The following is a 12,303-nucleotide window of genomic DNA, read 5'->3' as shown; positions in this document are numbered from 1 at the left end:
TGAAAGCTTATCGTTTGCAATCCATCAGTAACACCATGACTGCTATCTGATTAAGGGTGGGTTTGGATGGTGCGGTGCGTTTAGCTTATTTTTTGTCTCAAGCTACATTCTCACTATAGTATCTAATTTCACCGCCACCGCTATTTGTACACTAACCGCAGGTAAACGCACCGCCCATCCAAACTCACCCTAAGTTCGGTAGCCTCCAGTGAAGTGTGATCATTATAATTTTTGGTGCAAATTCATCACTATAACATTTTTGGATGACATTTTAAATTTAACCACTTACAATTTTCAACACACTAGAGATGAAATTTTATACGAGAATATTTTGATATAGTTAAGAAAAAAATTTGTAGTGGGAAATGTTTTTTTTTTTAGTTTTATTGATCACCATGGATGTTTACAATACTTCTCTAAAATTTATATTATAGACATAAGAAGTATAAATGGAATGAAATTCTACTTCTAATTAATAAGAGAGTTCTAAAAATACATCAAATTTTATCTTGATCTTGATGGGCATCCACATAATGATAATATATTCATAAACTTCCCCTTAAATATCAATTGGTAGATAGTGTGCCTCATTAAAGCCTTTCTAAGATAAAAACCTTTGGGAAAAAAATCTTAGTGAATGAAAAAAAGTACACTTATCTATAATATGTATATCATGCTGCCTCATTAAAAATCTTACCATGAAAACTCTGTCGAAACCACCTTTTTTGAAAAACAAAAATTTTAGTTGTCTACTTAAAAGACGAAAATTAGAGTCGCCACTGATCTTTTAAAGAGGTGTGATCAGATCACCTTGAAAATGATTTTAGGTCTACAAATTTTGAGAAAATAGGTTCGGGATTCGGTTACGTACGAGGAAGGGTTAGCACCCTCGTAACGCCCAAAATTGGTAACGAATTGATTGTTTAATGTCTTAGTGTCGAGAATTTGAAAGGATTTTAAAATACGATCCTTCCTTTTTTATTAATGTTAATTTTATAAAAGATGCCTGGATAAATCAAAACGGATGCTAAAGACCTACTTATCTCAAAGTAATAAAATGTCACACCCAATACGTTAGGACACGACATTTTTAGTCCTCGAGAATAAGCTTGTCTTTTGATTTTCAAAACTCGCGCGGTGAAGTTTAAAAAGGATATTCAATTGCTTTAAGTCAGATGAAAAATCGAAGCCCAATACGTTAGGGCACAATTTCTCAAAATTCCGAGCATTGAATATTGCCCTCATTATTTTTTAGAAAATTCTCGTCTCGAGAAATCAACATGTCACATCCAATACATTAGGACACAACGTATCAAATTCCCAAGAGAGAGCTTTTTATTTATACGAAGAACAATTAAAAAAAAAGCACAACAAAATATAAAGGAGAATTCTATAAATAAAATGAAATGCGCTAAAAATATGTACAAATAATAAAATAATAATACAACATAACTTTTAAGTAATAATACATAATAATTTTAGAATAATAAAACACAATAACTTCAAAAATATGAATACATAATACATGATGAAGTATAAAAAAATAATGCATAATAGGTTTAAAATAATAATATGTAGTAAACTTAAAGTATAGTACATAATAATATTATACGATAAATCTTATGTATAATAACTTTAAAGTGATGTGAAGTATAAATATTAAAAATAATATTAGATTTAAAATTTTCTATATTTAAATAATAATGGAATAGTGAATATTTAAAAATGAAAATATAAAACAACTTAATAAGGGTCGAATTTTAACTTAAAGCAGAATTAAAGGTAACAAATGGAAATAAATCAAAATGCAGGGGCTGAAACGAGATACGCGAATAACAGGGGGACCAAAAGGGAAATATTCCCGTCCCTCAAAACGCGGCACTTTGTTGCGGATCTAATCGAAACAAAAATGAAATAAAAGATTAAATTTAAAAAGGAAATGAAATAAAAAAGTACCGAATTGAAATACTGTTACAAGGTGGAGGGTCATGGTTGCAAATAACCCTCCACTTACCAAAACACGCGGGTCACGCTGCATGTGGATCGGGTCATCTGGTGTCGAACGATACGGCACTGTTTTGAAGCCATTGTAATGAGGCTCAAACGATGTCGTTTCACGCTTTAAAAAACTTAAAAAAAAACCTAAAACAACTTAAAATCTGATTTATCACCCCAACAAAAAATAACCCTAGGTACCAACCCTTGAAGGCTGTGTAACACCCCGAACCCGAGACCGACACCGGAGTCGGACACGAGATGTTAACAAACTTTGAAAAATTTTTCCAGACATTGCCCAGTCTGAGTACTAGTCGCTTCAAAAATCATATCTTGAGTTTCACAACTCAAAAATCAGTTTTGTGATTTTTCCCTGAAACTAGACTCATGTCCCCACCTATGGATTTTTTTCTAGAATTTTTGGTCAGGCCAACTAGTACAGTTTATTAGTCAAAGTCTCCCATGTTACAGGGGTCGACTACACTGACCTTTTCCCATTACGACTGGGATATCTCTCTGCACAGAGCTTCAATACTGATGCCGTTTGTTTCTATGGAAACTAGACTCAGAGAGAAATCCATACATATATGGTATGACCCCTAATTATCTCTGGTCAATTTATAGTGAATTTCCAAAGGCGGAACAGTGAATCCAGAAACTGTTCTGGCCCTGTTCCACAAGAACCCGAATATCTCTTTCTGTACTGTTCCTATAATTGTTTCGTTACTTCCATATGAAAGTAGATTCATCAAGGTTCGATTACATAATTTATTCACTATTTAATTCCACTCCTACGAATTCTTGTGATTTTTCCAATCCACACCACTGCTGCTATCAGCTTCTGTTTTCAAAGTGAACCTTACCTAATTTGGGGTTTCATGGACCAACTAGGGCCTTGTCATACATAAGCCCACATATGATCATACTTAGCCATTCTAGTGGCTGATCCTTTGCTCAACACTTCCATTCCAACATAGTTACATCATGAAACCATCTATACATTCATAAATACGAATGGTCTAATGCCATACTCCACTTCTACAAGCCATCTTCGCATGGCTGTACACTTATACATTTCATAAAGTACTCGAAAGACAACAATGGGTAGTCCTATACATGCCATAACAAAATTCAACCAAAATAGTACCCAAAAGAGCCTTTGATAGTGTGGGCGACTTCGACTTCAAGATCCCGAGTCCGATAGCTGGAGAACCAAAAATCTATAAAACAGAGGAGCAATGTAACGAGTAAGCAATTTATGCTTAGTAAGTTTGAGCAAGGAATTCCAGCATGCACAAAGAATAGCACACATTTAGCTAAACGGAATATTTCATAATACGCAATTTACCGATATCAAACTTGCTTCACAACATTAACAACCATTATGTACATACACAATAAACTAACTTGGCCGAAGGCCGGTAGCTCGTTTATCAACTGAGCGAACATTTATTTGTAAGGGCTCGATTAAATTCAACACATACGTAACATATCCCCATATTGGGATGTTTTTCGAGTATTCGCTGGAATTTTACAGCAAGCTCATTCATTACCAAATCACGTACCTTCGGGATTTAACCGGATATAGCTCCTCGTTCAAATGCCTTCGGGACATAGCCCGGTTTTAGTAACTCACACAATGCCTTCGGGACATAACCCGGATTTAACAACTCGCACGAATGCCTTCGGGACTTAACCCGGATTTAATAACTCGCACGAATGCCTTCGGGCTTAACCCGGATTTAATAACTCGCACGAATGCCTTCGGGACTTAACCCGGATTTAGTTCTCGCACAAAGGCCTTCGGATCTTAATCCGGATATATTCACTTAGCACAAAGCCTTCGGGACTTAGCCCGGACAGCATTCAATTAATCATGCACATCTAACAATAATTCATAGCACATTCATATTTCATTTTCGTTTACGAAACTCAAACACAAGGCACATATTGTCCTTGCACATTCGGCTCAATAGCCACACATAGAGCATGATTTAATCACATCGAAATTTAAGCTCTCTTACTCAAGAACTTACCTCGGGTGTTGTCGAACGATTCCGCTAGCTATTCAACCACTTTTTCCTTCCCTTTATCGGTTTTATTTCCCCTTTGCTCTTGAGCTTAGCCTAGCTACATGCATGGCCGAATCTCTTCACCTTTCTTCTTCTTTCCTCCTTAAAATTTTTGGCCAAGGATGAACCAAAGGATGAGAAAATTTTTCTTTGTTTTTCTTTCTAGTTTTTGGCAAGCATGAAGATGAGAAAAGGATGAACAAGATTCCCCCTTTCTCTTGTTTAGCTCACGGCAATGGGGGGACAAACACCACACACACATTTTTTTTTTCTTTTGTTTTCCATTTCTTTATTACCCATACTCCTTATTTTATTCTTCCACTAACAAAACATGTTTCATGACATGTTTTGCCCATCCTTCCTTGTCATGGCCGGCCACTACTCATTAGGGGGGAATTTGACATGCAAGTCCCCCTTTGTCCACATGCACTAGTAGGTCCTCACACATTGACCTATCACATTTTAGAATTTTCTCACATAAGTCCTATTGACTAAATTCACATGAAATCAACCAAATTGAAGCTTGAAATTTTCACACATTCATAATTACATATTCTACACAATAAGTATCACATTCAAACATTTCGGTGACTCGGTTTAGCGGTCCCGAAACCACTTCCCGACTAGGGTCAACTTTGGGCTGTCACAACTCTCCCCCACTTAAGAAATTTTTGTCCCCGAAAATCTTACCGGTAAATAGGTTTGGGTATCGTTCTTTCATCGAGCTCTCGGTCTCCCAAGTAGCTTCCTCGATCCCGAGTTTGAGCCATAACACCTTTACTAGTGGAACTCTTTTGTTTCGCAACTCCTTCACTTCACGAGCTAGGATACGCATCGGTTCTTCTTCATAGCTCATGTCGACTTGAATTTCAACCTCCGATGGGCTAATTATGTGCGATGGATCAGATCGATAGCGTCGAAGCATCGAAACATGAAAGACGTCATGAATCTTTTCAAGCTCCGGGGGCAAAATCAATCTATACGCAACCGGACCAACTCGTTCGGAGATTTCGTACGGCCCAATGAATCTTGGGCTCAACTTGCCCTTACGGCCGAACCTGAGTATCTTTTTCCAAGGTGAAACCTTAAGGAACACTTTGTCTCCCACCTGATACTCGATGTCTTTTCGTTTCAAATCTGCGTACGATTTCTGACGATCCGTGGATACCTTCAGACTTTCACGGATTACCTTTACTTTCTGTTCAGCATCTCTAATCAAATCAACTCCGAAAATTTTGCTTTCACCGAGCTCGGTCCAAAACAATGGTGTACGGCATTTACGACCGTACAAAGCCTCATAAGGTGCCATCTTAATACTTGATTGAAAACTATTGTTGTAAGCGAATTCAATCAAAGGTAAATACCGTTCCCATGAACTACTGAACTCGAGGATGCAACATCTCAACATATCCTCAAGTATCTGAATTATCCGCTCGGATTGACCATCGGTTTGGGGGTGAAAAGCAGTGCTAAAATGCAGCTTAGTACCCAGAGCTTCTTGCAATTTCTTCCAAAATCGTGAGGTGAATCTCGGATCTCTATCCGACACGATAGAAACAGGTACCCCGTGTAATCTCACAATTTGATAAACGTACAATTCAGCTAGTTTATCCAATGAAAAATCCGTACGTACGGGGATGAAATGAGCCGACTTAGTCAGTCTATCAACAATAACCCATATCGCAACCCTCTTACTTGCTGACAAGGGCAGTCCGGACACAAAGTCCATTGTGACTCGATCCCATTTCCACTCGGGTATCATGATCGGCTGGAGTAATCCTGAAAGCACTTGATGTTCCGCTTTCACTTGTTGACATATTAAACATCTCAAAACAAAGTCGGAGATGTCCCGTTTCATACCATGCCACCAAAATTGACGTTTCAAATCGTTGTACATTTTCGTACTCCCCGGGTGAATTGACATTCGGCTACAATGGGCTTCGTTCAGAATCATCGAAATGAGTTCCGAATTCCTTGGAACACACAAACGATTTCTGATCCTCAAACAATCATCATCATCAATTTGAAACTCCGATTCCTCGTTCGGAAAACACTTAGCCCGTTTTGCAACCAATTCATCATCGACTTTCTGAGCTTCACGAATTTGGTGAGTCAATAATGGTTTAGCTTTTAATTCAGCTACTAACACACTGTCTGGTAGAACAGACAAATGCACGTTCATCGCTCGTAAAGCAAACAATGACTTCCGGCTTAAGGCGTCCGCAACCACGTTAGCCTTTCCCGGGTGGTAATCAATGACAAGCTCGTAATCTTTCAACAACTCAAGCCAACGTCTTTGTCGCAGATTCAAGTCTCGTTGAGTCATCAAATATTTGAGACTTTTTTGATCCGAAAATACATGGCACTTCTCACCAAACAGATAATGTCGCCATATTTTTAAAGCAAACACGATGGCAGCTAGTTCGAGATCATGGGTCGGATAATTCCTCTCGTGTGGCTTCAATTGTCTCGACGCATAGGCCACGACTCGACCTTCTTGCATCAATACGCAACCCAACCCAAGTAGGGATGCGTCACTATAAATGACAAACTCTTTACCTGATTCGGGTTGCACCAAAATTGGAGCTTCAGTCAAATGAGTTTTCAGTTGGTTGAAACTTTTCTGACATTTCTCCGTCCACTCGAACTTAACATCCTTTTGAAGTAGCTTCGTCATTGGTGTGGCTATCATCGAGAAACCTTTCACAAATCGTCGGTAATAACCGGCGAGCCCCAAAAAGCTCCGAACTTCAGTAATATTTCTCGGAGGTTTCCAGTCAAGTATGGCTGAAATTTTGTTCGGGTCAACTCGAATACCCGACGCGGATACCACATGACCCAAGAAGCTAACCTCTCTTAACCAGAACTCACACTTACTGAACTTAGCATATAACTGCTTATCCCGCAAAATTTGCAGCACTAGCCTCAGATGCCCAGCATGTTCGGTCTCATCTCTTGAATAGACCAAAATGTCATCAATGAACACAACTATGAACTGATCCAAATACGGTCTGAAGATCCGATTCATCAAATCCATAAATACCGCAGGGGCATTAGTGAGCCCAAACGGCATCACTAAGAATTCGTAGTGACCATATCTCATTCTGAAGGCAGTTTTGGGAATATCTGGATCTCGAATTCGTAACTGATAATAGCCCGATCTCAAATCTATTTTTGAGAACACTGAGGCTCCCTTCAGTTGGTCGAACAAATCATCGATGCACGGCAACGGATATTTGTTCTTTATCGTCACTTTATTCAGCTGACGATAGTCAATGCACAACCTCATGGTTCCGTCCTTCTTTTTCACGAACAATACTGGTGCACCCCAAGGTGAGAAACTTGGTCGAGCGAAACCTCTATCCGTCAGTTCTTGCAACTGAGCTTTCAACTCCTTTAACTCAGTTGGTGCCATACGATACGGAGCTATCGAAATCGGCGTAGTCCCAGGTACAAGCTCAATACCAAACTCTACCTCCCGAACAGGTGGTAAACCCGGTAATTCTTCCGGAAAAACATCCGGGTATTCACAAACCACCGGCACAGATTCGGGTTTCTTTTCTAATTCTTTGTCATCAAGCACATATGCAAGGTATGCTTCGCACCCTTTTCTTACATATTTCTGTGCCAACATTGCTGATATTACAGCTGGCATCCCCTCCAAGTCCGCAGACTCAATTCGGACTACTTCGTTATTTGCGCACCTCAAATCAATAGTCTTGCTCTTGCAATTCACAATCGCATCATGCGCGGTCAACCAATCCAACCCAAGGATAACATCAAATTCATCAAACGGCAAAAGCATCAAGTCCGCTGGAAAACAGGAACCTCGAATTTCCAGGGGAAATTTCTTACACACTTTGTCGACAAGCACGTAACGACCCAAGGGATTTGACACCCGAATTACGAACTCAGTAGACTCAATAGGTAAAGTCTTACTGGATGCTAAGGTTTCACATATGTAAGAATGAGTAGAACCGGGGTCAATCAAAGCAATTACATTAGTATCAAAGAGGGTGAATGTACCGGTAATAACATCAGGTGAAGAAGCATCCTCGCGGGCACGTATAGCATAAGCTCTAGCAGGCGCACGGGCTTCGGATCTGGTTATATCATCTCTAGATCCTCTCTGACCACCACCAGCATTGCCCATATTTCCAGATGGTCTACCTCGAGCAGTGGTAGCACCCGGTCTCCCACTCTGATTTGCATTCTGCCCCGACAACCTCGGGCAATCTTTAATGAAGTGGTCCACTGATCCGCATTTGTAACAGGAGCGGTCAGGAAATCTACAACTCCTCGAATGCCATTTACCGCAATATCGGCATTTCGTCCTGTCTCGACGTTCATTCCCAACACTGGCGACCGAAGTGCCTCGTGTACCCACAGGGGGTCGATCACGATCTCGTCCAAAAAGGCCCGAAGTGCCTCTAAACTGGCCCACATCATCTCGAAATCTCTTCGATGTCTGTTGAAGAGACCTCCCCGAGGATCTTTTACGAAACTCTCCAGTTCCCTCATCAACTCTTTGCTTTTCTTTTCTAAGCTCTTCGGCTTTACAAGCTCGTTCAACAAGTACCACGAACTCTTGTATTTCAAGAACGCCAACGAACATTTTTATATCTTCATTCAGCCCATCCTCGAAGCGTTTACACATAATAGCTTCGGACGAAACACATTCCCGAGCGTATTTGCTAAGTCTAACAAATTTTCGCTCGTAATCAGTAACCGACATGGAGCCTTGCTTAAGCTCAAGAAATTCCTTCCGTTTTTGATCAACAAATCTCTGACTGATATACTTTTTCCGAAACTCAGTTTGGAAAAACTCCCAAGTTACTTGCTCTCGGGGCACAATAGAAGTCAGAGTACTCCACCAATAGTAGGCAGAATCACGTAGCAAGGAGATAGCACACTTTAGGCATTCATCGGGTGTACAAGATAGCTCATCGAGTACCCGGATAGTGTTGTCCAGCCAAAATTCAGCTTGCTCGGCATCATCGCTATCCATAGCCTTAAATTCAGTAGCCCCATGTTTTCGGATTCTGTCAACTGGGGCTTATGTGACCTTATTTGGTCCGTTACCGGCGGTATTGTAGGTGCGGGGGTAGTATTTGTTCGGGAATGGAGGTTGTGGAACAGCCATATTAGTTCGAATGTATTGGTTAAACCAATCATTCATCACGCTATAGAATGCTTGTCTAGCTTCATCATTCTGATTACTAGCATTAGGTTGAGAGTTTGCCGGCACTGTCCCTTGTGCGGGAGCAGGCGCTACACTCTCAAGATCATCAGCTACCTCTCGGTCACGATCGGGATCCATTACTATAAATAAAAACATTTACAATTGTCGGAAATCACCACACTATCAAGTAATCACATAAAATGGCATGTATAGCTAGACCCAAAACATTACGGTAGTCCTAGAATCGACTAAACCGTAGCTCTGATACCAATAAAATGTAACACCCCGAACCCGAGACCGACACCGGAGTCGGACACGAGATGTTAACAAACTTTGAAAAATTTTTCCAGACACTACCCAGTCTGAGTACTAGTCGCTTCAAAAATCATATCTTGAGTTTCACAACTCAAAAATCAGTTTTGTGATTTTTCCCTGAAACTAGACTCATGTCCCCACCTATGGATTTTTTTCTAGAATTTTTGGTCGGGCAAACTAGTACAGTTTATTAGTCAAAGTCTCCCATGTTACAGGGGTCGACTACACTGACCTTTTCCCATTACGACTGGGATATCTCTCTGCACAGAGCTTCAATACTGATGCCGTTTGTTTCTATGGAAACTAGACTCAGAGAGGAATCCATACATATATGGTATGACCCCTAATTATCTCTGGTCAATTTATAGTGAATTTCCAAAGGCGGAACAGTGAATCCAGAAACTGTTCTGGCCCTGTTCCACAAGAACCCAAATATCTCTTTCTGTACTGTTCCTATAATTGTTTCGTTACTTCCATATGAAAGTAGATTCATCAAGGTTCGATTACATAATTTATTCACTATTTAATTCCACTCCTACGAATTCTTGTGATTTTTCCAATCCACACCACTGCTGCTATCAGCTTCTGTTTTCAAAGTGAACCTTACCTAATTTGGGGTTTCATGGACCAACTAGGGCCTTGTCATACATAAGCCCACATATGATCATACTTAGCCATTCTAGTGGCTGATCCTTTGCTCAACACTTCCATTCCAACATAGTTACATCATGAAACCATCTATACATTCATAAATACGAATGGTCTAATGCCATACTCCACTTCTACAAGCCATCTTCGCATGGCTGTACACTTATACATTTCATAAAGTACTCGAAAGACAACAATGGGTAGTCCTATACATGCCATAACAAAATTCAACCAAAATAGTACCCAAAAGAGCCTTTGATAGTGTGGGCGACTTCGACTTCAAGATCCCGAGTCCGATAGCTGGAGAACCAAAAATCTATAAAACAGAGGAGCAATGTAACGAGTAAGCAATTTATGCTTAGTAAGTTTGAGCAAGGAATTCCAGCATGCACAAAGAATAGCACACATTTAGCTAAACGGAATATTTCATAATACGCAATTTACCGATATCAAACTTGCTTCACAACATTAACAACCATTATGTACATACACAATAAACTAACTTGGCCGAAGGCCGGTAGCTCGTTTATCAACTGAGCGAACATTTATTTGTAAGGGCTCGATTAAATTCAACACATACGTAACATATCCCCATATTGGGATGTTTTTCGAGTATTCGCTGGAATTTTACAGCAAGCTCATTCATTACCAAATCACGTACCTTCGGGATTTAACCGGATATAGCTCCTCGTTCAAATGCCTTCGGGACATAGCCCGGTTTTAGTAACTCACACAATGCCTTCGGGACATAACCCGGATTTAACAACTCGCACGAATGCCTTCGGGACTTAACCCGGATTTAATAACTCGCACGAATGCCTTCGGGGCTTAACCCGGATTTAATAACTCGCACGAATGCCTTCGGGACTTAACCCGGATTTAGTTCTCGCACAAAGGCCTTCGGATCTTAATCCGGATATATTCACTTAGCACAAAGCCTTCGGGACTTAGCCCGGACAGCATTCAATTAATCATGCACATCTAACAATAATTCATAGCACATTCATATTTCATTTTCGTTTACGAAACTCAAACACAAGGCACATATTGTCCTTGCACATTCGGCTCAATAGCCACACATAGAGCATGATTTAATCACATCGAAATTTAAGCTCTCTTACTCAAGAACTTACCTCGGGTGTTGTCGAACGATTCCGCTAGCTATTCAACCACTTTTTCCTTCCCTTTATCGGTTTTATTTCCCCTTTGCTCTTGAGCTTAGCCTAGCTACATGCATGGCCGAATCTCTTCACCTTTCTTCTTCTTTCCTCCTTAAAATTTTTGGCCAAGGATGAACCAAAGGATGAGAAAATTTTTCTTTGTTTTTCTTTCTAGTTTTTGGCAAGCATGAAGATGAGAAAAGGATGAACAAGATTCCCCCTTTCTCTTGTTTAGCTCACGGCAATGGGGGGACAAACACCACACACACATTTTTTTTTCTTTTGTTTTCCATTTCTTTATTACCCATACTCCTTATTTTATTCTTCCACTAACAAAACATGTTTCATGACATGTTTTGCCCATCCTTCCTTGTCATGGCCGGCCACTACTCATTAGGGGGGGGAATTTGACATGCAAGTCCCCCTTTGTCCACATGCACTAGTAGGTCCTCACACATTGACCTATCACATTTTAGAATTTTCTCACATAAGTCCTATTGACTAAATTCACATGAAATCAACCAAATTGAAGCTTGAAATTTTCACACATTCATAATTACATATTCTACACAATAAGTATCACATTCAAACATTTCGGTGACTCGGTTTAGCGGTCCCGAAACCACTTCCCGACTAGGGTCAACTTTGGGCTGTCACAGGCTGCGCCGTTCTCGCACCTTCGACCTCCCCCAAGACTCTAATTGTACCGAAGATGGTCAGAGATCCGACGGCCAGGTAAGCTCCTATCCTTTAACTCCTCTCTTCTTTTATTTTGCACCCGAATAATGAAATAAAAAGAATCCAAAGAAGAAAAAGAAAGAAGAAAAATCTGCAATCACCTTTTGAGTTTTTTGTTTTGATTTCTCTGAATATTTTTTTTGTATTCAATGTCTCTGTGTAACCCCTTACAAATTTCGTATTTGGCTTTATA

This window comes from Gossypium hirsutum, chromosome D11 (assembly GCF_007990345.1).
Source record: "Gossypium hirsutum isolate 1008001.06 chromosome D11, Gossypium_hirsutum_v2.1, whole genome shotgun sequence".
Classification (NCBI taxonomy): domain Eukaryota; kingdom Viridiplantae; phylum Streptophyta; class Magnoliopsida; order Malvales; family Malvaceae; genus Gossypium; species Gossypium hirsutum.
This window is presented reverse-complemented; position numbering follows the sequence as displayed.